This window comes from Sorex fumeus, unplaced genomic scaffold, assembly GCF_029834395.1.
Source record: "Sorex fumeus unplaced genomic scaffold, SorFum_2.1 ptg000122l, whole genome shotgun sequence".
In the NCBI taxonomy this organism is placed as follows: Eukaryota; Metazoa; Chordata; class Mammalia; order Eulipotyphla; family Soricidae; genus Sorex; species Sorex fumeus.
This window is the reverse complement of record NW_026606179.1, coordinates 8,627,561-8,640,188: the sequence shown is the minus strand read 5'-3', so window position 1 is coordinate 8,640,188 and position 12,628 is coordinate 8,627,561. Positions and strand designations below refer to the sequence as shown.

Here is a 12,628-nt window from a genome sequence, read left to right as displayed (position 1 = left end):
CTTGACTTCTCGTTAATCATCGATTTGCTCCAGCGGGTGCCAGTAACGTCTCCATTTGTCCCTGTCCCCTGCTAGTGTAGCCCAATGGCGTCTGTTCATTCTAGGAACACGAAGAGCCTCAAACCGATCGTTCAGGGTCTTGACAAAGAACTCTGACCATCTCCTAGGTGGGCAGTCACACGATCTTTTGACGTCCCGTGGAATCCAGTCAGTAATGGCTCTAGTCCAGCGGTCATCTCCAAATCTCTTTACATGTCCAGCCCATCTGATTTTTGATGCCTTGGCAAATGAGTCAGCGTCCTTGATTCTTGACCGTCGATGGAGGTCAGAACTCCGGATTCTTTCTCTCACTTGAGTGAAGCATGATACCCCAAGCATAGCTCTTTCGATTTCTCTTTGGGAGACCCGAATAGTGTTCTCATTCTGTTTTCGTTGGGCCCAGGTCTCTGAGGCTTATGTTAATGCAGGAAGAACAGTGGAATCAAAGAGATGTGCCCGGAGCTGGAGTTTCTTCATCCTCTTAGCTATTTCTTTGACACTCTTGAAGGTGTTCCAAGCTGTTCTCTTCCTCCTGCACATCTCAGGTGCCAGGTCTTTCGTCATGTTGAATTCTCGACCTAGGTACACATAACTGTTGCATTCGGAGATGATCGTTCCGTTCAGAGGGAATGGAATGTCAGGAATGAGAGTGTTTCTCATAAACCTTGTCTTTATGAGATTCAGCTAGAGTCCGACCTTTCCACACTCACGGTCAAAGTCGGCCAGCATTTGTGTTGCTTGGCTAACGTTTGGTGTTATTAGAACGATGTCATCAGCAAAGTGGAGGTGGTGTAGTTGCTGACCGTCTATCTTCACTCCCATCCCTTCCCATTCCAGTCATCATATGACATTCTCAAGGGTGGCACTGAAGAGTTTCGGTGAAATGATATCACTCTGCAAAATCCCTCACTTGATATCAATGATCACTTCTTTGTAGAATGGTGAGATCCTGGTAGTAAATCCATTACACAGCTCACGGAGGATACTGATGTATTGCGTTTGAATGCCCTGATTGGCTAGGGCTTCAATGACCGCTACAATCTCAACAAAATCAAAGGCCTTCTTTAAATCAATAAATGTTAGACAGAGCAGCATCTTGAACTCCCGAGAAACCTCAATGAGCTTGGTTATCATGTGGATATGGTCAATTGTGCTGAATCCTTTTCAGAAACTGGCTTGCTTGTATGGTTGTCCTTCATCTAGTGTTCTGCCAATTCTATTCAGGATGACTTGAGTGAACAGCTTGTAGATGACAGACAATAGGCAGATCAGGTGATAGATGCCAATGTTGTGGATGTCTCCCTTCTTGTACAGTAGTACAGTCCTGCTGGTTTTTCACTGGGACAGAACCTTGCATTCAGACAGGTAGCATGTGAAGAGCCGAGCCAGCATATTGATGAGTACTGATGGCAGGTTCTTCAGGTGTTCAGGTCTGACCTTGTCTGGGCCAGGTGCTGTTCGTTTCTTTACCGACGAAATGGCATGTCGGATTTCGGAAGGAGAACGTTGGGAATGACATAGCCATCCTGCAGAATTTGGTATGTGGGCAGGTGGACGTGGCTATCAAAGAGATCTGAGTAGAAGTCATGGATAATCTTCTCCATTGCCCTTCTGGAAGATGTGATAGATCCATCAGGACGTCAGAAGGCAGTCATCTTGGTCTTGTAGTTGGCGAAGGACAGGCAGGCATTGCGAATGCTTTTCCGGGCTTCTGCCTCATCTACCAGCACTGCTACTCTTCTCTCTTTGAGGCCTTCCTTTATCACATCTCTGCACTGCTTTACAAGCTCAGATGTTCACTTGCGGTTCCCGGAGGCATGCACCAAACCACATTGTTGAATAAGCTCAAGAGTTTTCAAAGACGGGCTTTCTTTTTTTTTTTTTTTTTTTTTGTGGCTATCTCTCTCTTGGCATTCCACGCACAATCATGGAGGTGCTGAACCAGTCGATTGTATTCCTTGTCAATGTTGTCAATGACGGCATCTTCCCATGTTGCAGCAATAGTATCAAAGAGCTCCCAGTTTCTGGTCGTTCTGGGAGTTCTCTTCTTAAACTTTGCAGCCCTTTCTCCCCACTCTGTGAAGTAGAATTTTGCATGAAGGAGACAGTGGTCTGATCCTGTTTGGAATTTTGGGACAACAGCAACATCGGTCAGGCAAAACCATCGATTGAATATGATGTGGTCAATTTCATTGTGGAACCGTCCATCGGAAGACTCCCATGTTCAGTGTTTAGATTTGGCCTTCTGGAACTGTGAGTTAGATTCAGCCTTCTGGAACTGTGAGTTAGATTCAGCCTTCTGGAACTGTGAGTTAACATAGATGGTCTTGGTCGACATGATGAACTCGGACAGTCTCTCACCCTGTTCATTCCATTCTAGGCCATGGGTCCCGATGAATAAATGTGGCTCACTGCCGGCAGTTTCTATTTTCATTGTCTACGCACCAACATCCAATTATGATGAAGGAGAAATTAAGAAATTCTACATGGAGCTGGAGAAGTTCTATAAAGAAGACCACACCTTGTACAAGATCATTGTTGATTTTTTTTTATGTAGGAGTACTGCTATTTATTCAGCCACTAGTTGGCTGATTGAATTGTGCATGAACTCCACATTACTTTTTTTTTTTCATTTTTTATAATTTTATTTATTGAATCACCGTAAGAGCAGTTACAAAGCTTTCGGGTCTAAGTCTCAGTCATACAATGAAACACCTGTACCTTCACCAGTGCCCATTTGCCACCACCAAAAACCCCAGTATATCCCCATCCCACACCCTCCCTGTACCTGTGGGGCAGATGATTTCCACATTATTCTCTCTCTACTTTGATCACATTCAATATTTCGACACCAGACCCACCATTATTATTTGAGATTTTACCCCAACACTCAGATCTGCTGAAAAGGCAACAGTAGACAATTTGTGTTCTATTGATGGTTATGAAAAACATATGATGTCGCGTGGCTGCAGTAGGGCCATGTGATTTTGAAATTCCGAAATTTTAAATCTGGAGGGATTTCTGCCAAACCCCACTGGGTTTTGAGATTTGCTCCTGAGTCTCTGGGATCATGGTCATTGAGCAGCTTGATCAGGAGCCAGAGAGGCCATTCGTGGGGGATGACTTGGGGTCTCATTGGGACAGGGAGACCAGGCCGGCTCCACCCCCATCCTGTGAGGCCCAACAAGTTTTGTCACTGCAAGCCCAGACCTGATTGTCCAGTGGCCTCTGGAGGATGATGGCCACCGAGCCGTCAATGGGGAGCAGGTGGAGGGAGAACACCCTTTTCCCCCTGGGGTGGCCCGGTGAAAGTAACCTACTGCTGAGTTAAGACGCATTTCTGCCAAAAGCTGCTGGGTTTCGAGATTTGTTTCTGAGTCTCTGGGATCATGGCCATTAAGCAGCTTGATCAGGAGCCAGAGAGGCCGCTCGTGGGCAATGACTTGGGGTCTCGTTGGGGTGGGGAGGACCGGACCGGCTCCACCCCCATCCCGTGAGACCCTGCGTGTCTCATCACTGGGGGCCCAAACCCGACTGTCCAGTGGCCTCTGAAGGATGGCGGCCACTGGGCCGCCAGGGGAAACAGGCTAAGGCACAAAACCTATTCCCACCTGGGTTGGCCCAGCACCGGTAACCTATTGCAGAGACCGGGCGCATTTCTGCCAGAAGCTGCTGGGTTTCGAGGTTTGTTTCTGAGTCTCTGGGATCATGGCAATTAAGCGGTTCAATCAGGAACAAGAGAGGTCATGCCTTCAATTATATAGCTGAGCCGGAGGTGGTTTGTGGGTGTTTCCCACATACCTAACTTTTGGCTGTTTATTTTCCTGGTAAACTTTGCCCCAAATTTTTGGGGTCTGGCCAAAGGCACAGCAGCAATTTTGGGGTATCTGGAAGTCTGACGGTGCCATCAGGCTGCTGATGCACTCGCTTCACAGGTACAGATAGACCTGCTGGCGGCACCATACCCCCCATTGTTGATTTTAATGCCAAGATAGGACCAAGAAGATCAGCTGAGGAACTCCAATAAAGTGTAGATGAAAATAAAAAATAAAGAAGAGCAAAAGTAAAGAAAACGGGCAGGGGGCAGAACCATAACACAGCAGAGAGGGCGTTTGCCTTGCATGCGGCCAACCCAGTTTGATATCCAGCACCCCATATGGTCCCCTGAACACTGCAGGGTGTTTCCTGAGTGCAGAGCAGATGTAACCTCGCTAGGTGTGACCCAAAATGGAAAAGAAAGAAAAGAAAGAAAGAAAGAAAGAAAGAAAGAAAGAAAGAAAGAAAGAGAAGGAAGGAGAGAGAAAGAAAGAAAGAGAGAAAGAAAGAAGGAAGGAAGGAAGGAAGGAAGGAAGGAAGGAAGGAAGGAAGGAAGGAAAGAAGGAAGGAAGGAAGGATAGAGGGAGGGAGGCAGGGAGAGAGGGAGGGAGGGTGGGAGGGATAGACGGAGGGAGGGAGGGAGAGAAGGAGGGAGGGAGGAAGGAAGGACAGGGGCAGGACAGCTAGTGGGGGACCAGCTCCCCGATGGAACATGGGGACAGAGGAAAGGCTCAGCCCTTCATGGCTCTGGTGCGCACAGAAGATTCGAGACATTCAGCTGCAAAGGATGAGATCTGGTGGGCCCTGTGACTCAGCAGCCTTAGCTGTGTTTGTGACCTCGGGTCCCCAGATTTCAGCCTCCTGGGAAGGAAGATAACTAGAGGCATCAGAAAAGGCAGACGTGTGGTCCCATTTCCAGTCCCCGGTGCAGGCAAGTGGGGCATCACCCACAAGGTCCAACTTCTCCAGACAGGCGGAAGTGCCATTGGCCCCACCCAGGTGGCCCAGGGTTAGGCGCTAACTGACTCTGAATCAGTCCTTCTCTTGCATCCCTAGAGGGCAGAGCCCAGCACTCACAGAATCAGGAAGGCTGGGACCAGCAAGGCAGGGACACCCAGAGGGCGCCCACATGGAGGACACACACCCAGGCCAGAGGGGAGAGAGCGGGGGGCAGCTCCTGGAGGTAGGAAACACAGGGGACAGTGGGAGAAGGCCAGGGCATTCCAGGTCAGCCCCTCGTTTAGAGCCAGGAGACTCATGCAGGGGACAAGAGAACACAGGGAGGGACGGTCCCCCTCCTCTGACCTGTCTGCACCCAGGGCCACACAGCTCCCAGCCCTGCAGGGCAGGCATGCAAACACGCCCAAGAAGGCCCCAAACCAGGGCCGGGCCACTCTACCACCTCACTGTGGGGACTGGGCCACCAACGTGACCTGAGAGAACACAGGGAGGGATGGTCCCCCTCCTCTGACCTGTCTGCACCCAGGGCCACACAGCTCCCAGCCCTGCAGGGCAGGCATGCAAACACACCCAAGAAGGCCCCAAACCAGGGCCGGGCCACTCTACCACCTCACTGTGGGGACTGGGCCACCAACGTGACCTGAGTCCACATCTGCTGCAGCTGCGGGCAGGCGGGGAGGGGCCAGAGGGTTCCTGGGTTCCTCTTCCTGTCTGGGCAGGAGGAAGTGGGTCCAGGGCACTCGCCTTTCCCCGGGGAGCAGGGACACCACACTTCTTGCACCTAGACTGTCAGAGCACCGTTCCAGCAGCCAGAAACAGTGCACATGGCCATGGCCATGTGTGGGGTCCTCGTCATCCTGCTGTGTGTGGGTGAGTGGAAGCCCAGGCAACCCTCGGGGGGCAGGACCACAGTGAGGCTGTCCTTGTAAGCCATCTCTGCTTCCAGAGCTGCTGCTCCAGGACTCACTCGAATCGCACTGTGAGCAACCACTGCTCATGGACAGAGGACAGGATGGTGAGTGTCCACTGCTCTAGGCAGGGAGATAGGTCAGTTAGTGTCCACTGCTTCTGGATATGGGACGGGATGGTGAATTCCACAGCTAAGAATGAGAGGGACAAGATGGTGATTGTTCACTGATCATCAGCAGGATGGTGGGGACAGTATGGTGAGTGTCCACTGCTCATGGATGATGTCAGGATGGTGAGTGTCCACTGCTCTAGGCAGGGAGATAAGTTAGTTAGTGTCCACTGCTCATGGACACGGGACAGGATGGTGAAGTCCACTTCTCATGATGAGGGGGACAATACGGTGAGTGTCCACTGATCATGGATGGGGGCACTGGACGGTGAGTGTTCCCTGGACGGGTGGGAGCTGCAGCCACACGTCTGCTCCAGGGTCTGAGTGAGGGTCTCTGCTCCTACCAGCACCTGCAGACATGTAGGTGGGGTAAGGAACCCTGAGTCCTTATGTGTGGTCTCACCCCAGTGACCCCGTGCAGCTGCAGGTTAAAGGTGAAGAATCCCTTCCCTTCCCCAAGGGCCTCCAGAACCAGTTCTCTGGTCTGAGGATTTGGTTTGGGGCAGACTGCATGTGGGGGGTGCTGTCAACCCATCGCATAGACCTGATGATGGTCTGACCCCACTAGGCGGTCCTTCCTCCACTTTCCAGGGCTCAGGAATGGACTGAGGGTGTGGGAATCTGGGTGAGTCCCCGGAGAGACAGAACTAAGCCCACCTCTGTCCCTCCTTCAGAGGCTCCTTTCACTGCCTTACCCGAGAGACCAGCAAAGCCAACAGGTGAGTAACTGCTGTCAGCAGAAATGGAAGACCCAAGTTGCAGATGATCCCATAATGACCCCCTCCCCATCCCCTGAGTGATGGCATTGGCCCTGAAGTTTAAAAACTCACATGGAATTTCTATCCCTTTTGCTAGGGGCTCTGCCTCCTCCTCGGGTGACAGTGACAACGGGTTCCCTGATTCCTGAAGGGCAGCCTGTGACCATCACATGCTCGGGGCACCCCAATGCAGAATATTATCAGATCTCTAAAGTGGAAACACCTGGAGGTTCAGCCCAGCAGCATGTGCAGCTGGGGAACACTCTCCACCTCCCCCCCATGACCAAGGAGTCGGCGGGGCTGTACATCTGTTCCTACAAGGTCGGGCATGCCTGGTCCCCGCAGAGTGATCCCCTGCCGCTGGTAATGACCGGTGAGTGGATGGACACTGGACAGGGGAATGTCCAGGATCGGCTGCGATGGATGTGAGGGGCAGCAGAAAGAGCCCAGCGTGGGGACAAGGACACAAGCATGTGTGGCCTCCCCTGACCCCAAAACCTCCTTTCAGGAGCTTATGACAAACCCTCCCTGAACAGCGTGCTGGACACGGTGGTGAGCGCGGGGCAGCGGGTGCAGATGCAATGCTTCTCCCGGGTCAAGTTTGATGAGCTTCTTCTTGTCCAAGAGAGTGGGCTTCAAACCCCTCAGAAACCAAGCTTCCCCCCAGGGGGCGGCAGCCAGGCCAGTTTCATCATGGACCCAGTCAAATCCACACAGGCAGGCTCCTACAGGTGCTTTGGACACTTCCACAAGACCCCTTATGTGTGGTCTCACCCCAGTGACCCCGTGCAGCTGCAGGTTAAAGGTGAAGAATCCCCTCCCTTCCCCAGGGGCCCCCAGAACCAGTTGTCTGGTCTGAGGATTTGGTTTGGGGGAGATTGCGGGTGGGGGGTGATGTCAACCCATCGCATAGACCTGATGATGGTCTGACCCCACTAGGCGGTCCTTCCTCCTCTTCCCAGGGCTCAGGAATGGATTGAGGGGGCGGGAGTCTGGGTGGGTCCCCGGGAGAGACAGAACTAAGCCCACCTCTGTCCCTTCTTCAGAGGCTCCTTTCACTGCCTTACCCGAGAGACCAGCAAAGCCAACGGGTGAGTAACTGCTGTCAGTGGAAATGGAAAAGCCAAGTTGCAGATAGTCCCGCAGTGACCCACTGCCATTCCTCCCTCAGTGGCTCTGAACTCTCGAGATTCCAAATCACACACAAATCAAAGCCTGAATCCTTTCACTGCATTGACGAGAGGGAGGGGGTCTCACTGTCAGGTCCCACCTGCAGGCTCTGGAACCTTGCTTGCAGCAGGGAGATACAGGGCCCAGAAGAGAGAATTCTGCATGAGGGGGAAACAGTTCCTTGGGGGCTTCTGGAGTCCAACAATCAGAGTCACATAGGAAACACTCTTGAACAGAAATTGCATTGGTGGTTGCTGGCACCCCACTGGTTTCTAGATGGACTTGCCTCCTCTCAGCAGCTGTGCACGCTGTAGTCTATTATCCCTGGTTTGATTGGGGCCACACCGGCTGTGCTCAGGACTCACTACTGGCTCTGTGCTCAAAGGTCACTCCTGGCAACCCCCAGAGTGCCCTTTGGGGTAGCTGAGACCCAGATCAGATGCGTGCGAAGGCCAGTGCCCTCGTGCTTTCTCTGCGCCCTGTTTCCAGTTTCCCCTTGACGTGAGGGGTGCCATTCCTCTTGCTTCAGAAGATACTGATCTCTGTTGTTGATCGGGAAATGTCCCCTTCATGGACTTCAGCTTCTCAGAGATCACCAGCGATGGCCTTTGCCCCTCCTTGTTTGGTTGACACCTTTCTTGGAATGAGAAAAGCATTTGGGCCCAGTGCCTCAGAGGCAGGCATAAGGGGGTCACACACTCAAGGCAGGGCCTGTCACTGTGGCTGATTTCTCCCCAAGCACTGGCAAACTTGTTTGTGGAGTTTTCTGTTTATCAAGAACTCCGTGGGCAGCCGCTGAGTGCTCCCCATGAGACTCAGACACTGAGTGCTCTCCAAAAGTGTCAGACACTGAGTGCTCCCCATGAGTGTGAGGCACTGAGTGCTCCCTATGAATGTGAAATACTGAGTGCTCCCCATGAGTGTCAGATGCTGAGCGCTCCCCAAGATCATCAGCGATGCCGCCACATGCAGGCTTAAGCCTGTGTGAAGAGCAAACCTTGCAGAACTGAAGGCCCTTAGCAACCAGACAACAGATCAGAGTTTCTAGGTCTTTCCACGCTTCTCCAGGTCAGTCTCCGACCTGTCCAAGAGACACAATGTCTGGGAAATACACACCCAAAGGTCGCAGGTGGCTTATCCGTGATGCCTCTGAGGGGAGGCCGCAGCCGTCAGCCCTGGGAGTGCCAAGCAGTGAGCATGGCGCAAGAGTCACCATGGGTGGACACCGTTCCACAGCATGCAGATACAGCTGTCCACAGAGGACACGTGTGAACGCACACACTGACCTGCGGGACATCATGGACAGTGCGGGCAGGACAGCTGGGAAATAAAGTGGTCCCTTTACCTGCGCAGTAAACAATCCCCAAATGTATGTGTGCGATCAGGGGCAAAGCCCTGGGCGGCATACTCTGAACACACCAGACTCGGACCAGCTGTCCACATGTCTGTGATAGAACAGGACAGATGGACAGAGAGGGGCGTGTCAGGAGCTGGGAGAGGACAGTGAAGCCCAAAGCAGGGACAGAGGGACCATGAGGGGTCACCCCAGGAGGGGTGGTGCCATCTCGGCCCACTGCCCACTGCTGCTCTTCCTCCTCAGACACCCCCACAGCATCTTCCCAGCCACCGACCATGGGCCTGGAGGAAGGTAGATACTGACCCTGGGCCAGGGGCCTGAGGGTTGAGCCAGAACTAAGCCCATCTCTGTCCCCTCTGCAGAGGCTCCTTTCACTGCCTTACCCGAGAGACCAGCACAGCCAACAGGTGAGTAACTGCTGTCAGTGGAAATGGAAGACCCAAGTTGCAGATTGTCCCATAATGATCCCCTCCCCCTCCCCTGAGTGATGGCATTGACCCTGAAGTCTAAAAACTCACATGGAATTTCTCTGAGCATCTGAGCAAAGCATAGCATTTCCTGCTCGTTAGTCACCACCCCTCCCACGGGAACCCCCTGCCCCCAGGTTAGTTGGGAAATGGACCATTTGTCTGGAAGATTGCCGGCTACCACCCAGGAACCTCTGTCGTTCCTTCCCCTTGCAGAACCGCCTCACCGCCTTCGCACCACGGAACCAAGACATGGCACTGGTGAGAGTCCATTTTCGGGTAGAGCCAGCTGGCCCTGATCTGGGTGGACAGAGGTTAATGGAGCAGAGAACATGGGTGAAGATTTCAACGGCTAGGAAAAAGGTTCAGCAGCATGAGTCATGGAGGGACTGTCCAGAGGGGCTGCAGGGACTGCAGGGACTGCAGGGGTGGGGACCATCCCTGGGCCTGGGCTCCAAGCTCCTCCACTCACCCACCCCTGGTCCTGTGACCCCGCCCTATGGCCACTCTGGGGCTGGCCCTTTGCCCCTTCTCTGCAGTAGGACCCAGAAACAAGAGGGCTCCTTGCTCCCCTGACGGATTCTCTCTGCCCCTTCTCCCCTGCCCTGCCCTGCACAGATTTCCCTGCCACAGGCATAGATTGTCCTGGGTCCCCCGGGAGAAGCTGGCATTGCCCTACTGCCCCTGTCACCTCCCATGAGCACAGGGAGTGTGTGAGTGTTGGGGAACCTGCCATGGAGGAACAGGCCCAGGCCCACTTTTCGGGGGTGGGATGCGCTTCTCACAGACAGGGCTGCCACGCCTTGTGCTGGGAAGGCAGGAGCAGATGGGAGAGGATACAATGTTCATTCTGCTCCTGCATCCCCCTGACCCTTCCCTTGTTGTGACCAGGGCGGAGTGCCTGGAGGTGGCGCTTCACTATCTCTGGGTTTGGGGACACACAGCAACAGCCTAGGAGGGAACCAGGTGGCGGGTGGGGTTGGGCGTCAGACTCTTGGCCTCACCTGCAGGAAGAGCTCCCCCACTAAAAATGTGTGCCTCTGAGGCAGTGCTGGAGAGAGCATAGGCCCTGCGGGCAGACACGCAGCCGGTGCAGGAGAACACAGACACTCAAACACACCCAGTGCACTGGGCGGAGACAGCAGAGAAGGGAGGGTGTTTGCCTTGCATGCAGCCGACCCAGGTGCGTTCCCCGGCATCCCATGTGGTTCCACAACCCATGTGGTTACCCGGCATCCCACGTGGTTCCCCTGACTGCAGAGCCAGGAGTAAGCCCTGAGCATCATCTGGGGTGCCCTCCCCAAAAAAATATCATGAAAGGATGGAGATATAGGACACAAGTAAGGCATTTGCCCAGCCCTGGTTTGATCCCCAATACCACACAAGGGTCCCTTCTGCCAAGAATGCAGAACCAGGGAAAGCTCCAAGCACAGTTAGTGTGCCTCCCCCACCTAAAACAAAAACAAAATATTCATGAGGGCTGGAGGGAACAGAGTCATGGACTTGTGGTTTGAGGCAAAAGCTGTCCCTAATCTTATTTGGTTTAAAAAAAAATAGTTGAAAGTCTGAGAGAGGCTCCAAGGACTGCATGCAGGAGCCCTGGGTTTTTTCCCCCAGCTCTTCAGGGGCCACCCACAAGCACAAAGCAGTGTCCAGGCCCTTCTCTTCCACAGAGCCAGTATGAAAATAAATAAGTAAAGCAACCACAGCCTCTGCATGAGGCAAGTCAGGGCCCCTCCTCGCTGCACTCCAGTTCCTCATTCTCAGCTCAGCCCACCTGAGCCCACGCAGCCCCTGTCCCACCTTCCCTGACCTGCTGTCCTCTGCAATGACTCCCTCACAGGCTGGAAATGGGCACAGCACAAGCCTCATCTGCAAATCCACGGGTTCTGGGCATCACCCTGAACCACAGATTCCTGAGCCCTGGTGTGAAATAGGGCAGGGAGTAGCCATGGCAGGCATGGCCGGGGTGGGTCTGCAGGGGGATGCTCCTCATGGTCCTCTGGGGTAGGGGACAGGGGGATCTGGTCACCAGCACCTCTGGGGGCAGCACCCTCAGCTGACAATCCTGTAGTTCTGTCTGGGCCCCTACACTCAACCCCAAACTCGGGGGTCACAGAGCCCAGAGGGCAGCGTCCAGACCCATCTCTTCCGCAGACCCCCCTGGGCATCCCGGCTTCCTGACACAGCACAGGAGTGTTCTGATTGGAGTCCCCATCGCTGCCATCCTCCTCCTGCTCCTCCTGCTCCTCCTCAGGCACTACAGAGCCCGAGCCAGTAGGTGATAGGGCTGGAAGGGGGGCTGCAGGGGACTGGGGCGTGGGCATCCTATGGGCTGCAGGGAGAGTGTCCAGGACAGACGTGCAAACCACAAACACCCCTTCTTTGTGGTCCCTGAGACTGGGACCCAAGTCACGGGGTGCAGAGAGGCAGAGTCAGATCCTGCCCCTTCCCCTCAGGAGGCTCCAAGCGAGCACTGAGACCCCTTTGACCTCAGACCCAGTCATGGCTAAAGTGCCTTCAACCCCAGGCACGGGGTGAGCAGGACCTATAGCTACAGCCTGAGTTTCCCCCTACAGCCAGGCAGAGGCAGGCTGGAGCCGAACAAGGGCAGGTAAGGACCCCGCACTCTGGTACCCCTGCCCCCCTCCCCTATCCCTCCCTCTCTCCCCACTTCCTTGGAGTCCCTATACCCCCTTACCCCTCCCTCTCTCCCCACCCATTTGGTGCCCCTATACCTTTCACCCCTCCCTCTCTCCCCACCCCCCTTGGCGTCCCCCCTACCCTCCTCTCTCCAGTCCACAGATGCTCCAAGAGAGGTGACCTACGCCCAGGTGACATGCACTGTGACTGAAACCACCAAGCCATCCCTGCTGCCCACGGGCACGTACAGCAGCGAGTATGCCACACTGGCCCTCAGATGAGGAGGCGCAGCTGCTCCGAAGCTCACTGTCACCCCCCTGGATCCCCCCACACACACAAC

The 12,628-nt window shown here is 54.1% G+C and overlaps 1 protein-coding gene across 1 annotated transcript in view; it reads right to left on the bottom strand.

The window, feature by feature from the left end:
• Nucleotides 1-12,628, bottom strand: part of PPP1R12C (protein phosphatase 1 regulatory subunit 12C) — a 225,441-nt gene that overhangs the window by 140,170 nt on the left and 72,643 nt on the right. The window lies entirely within an intron of this gene.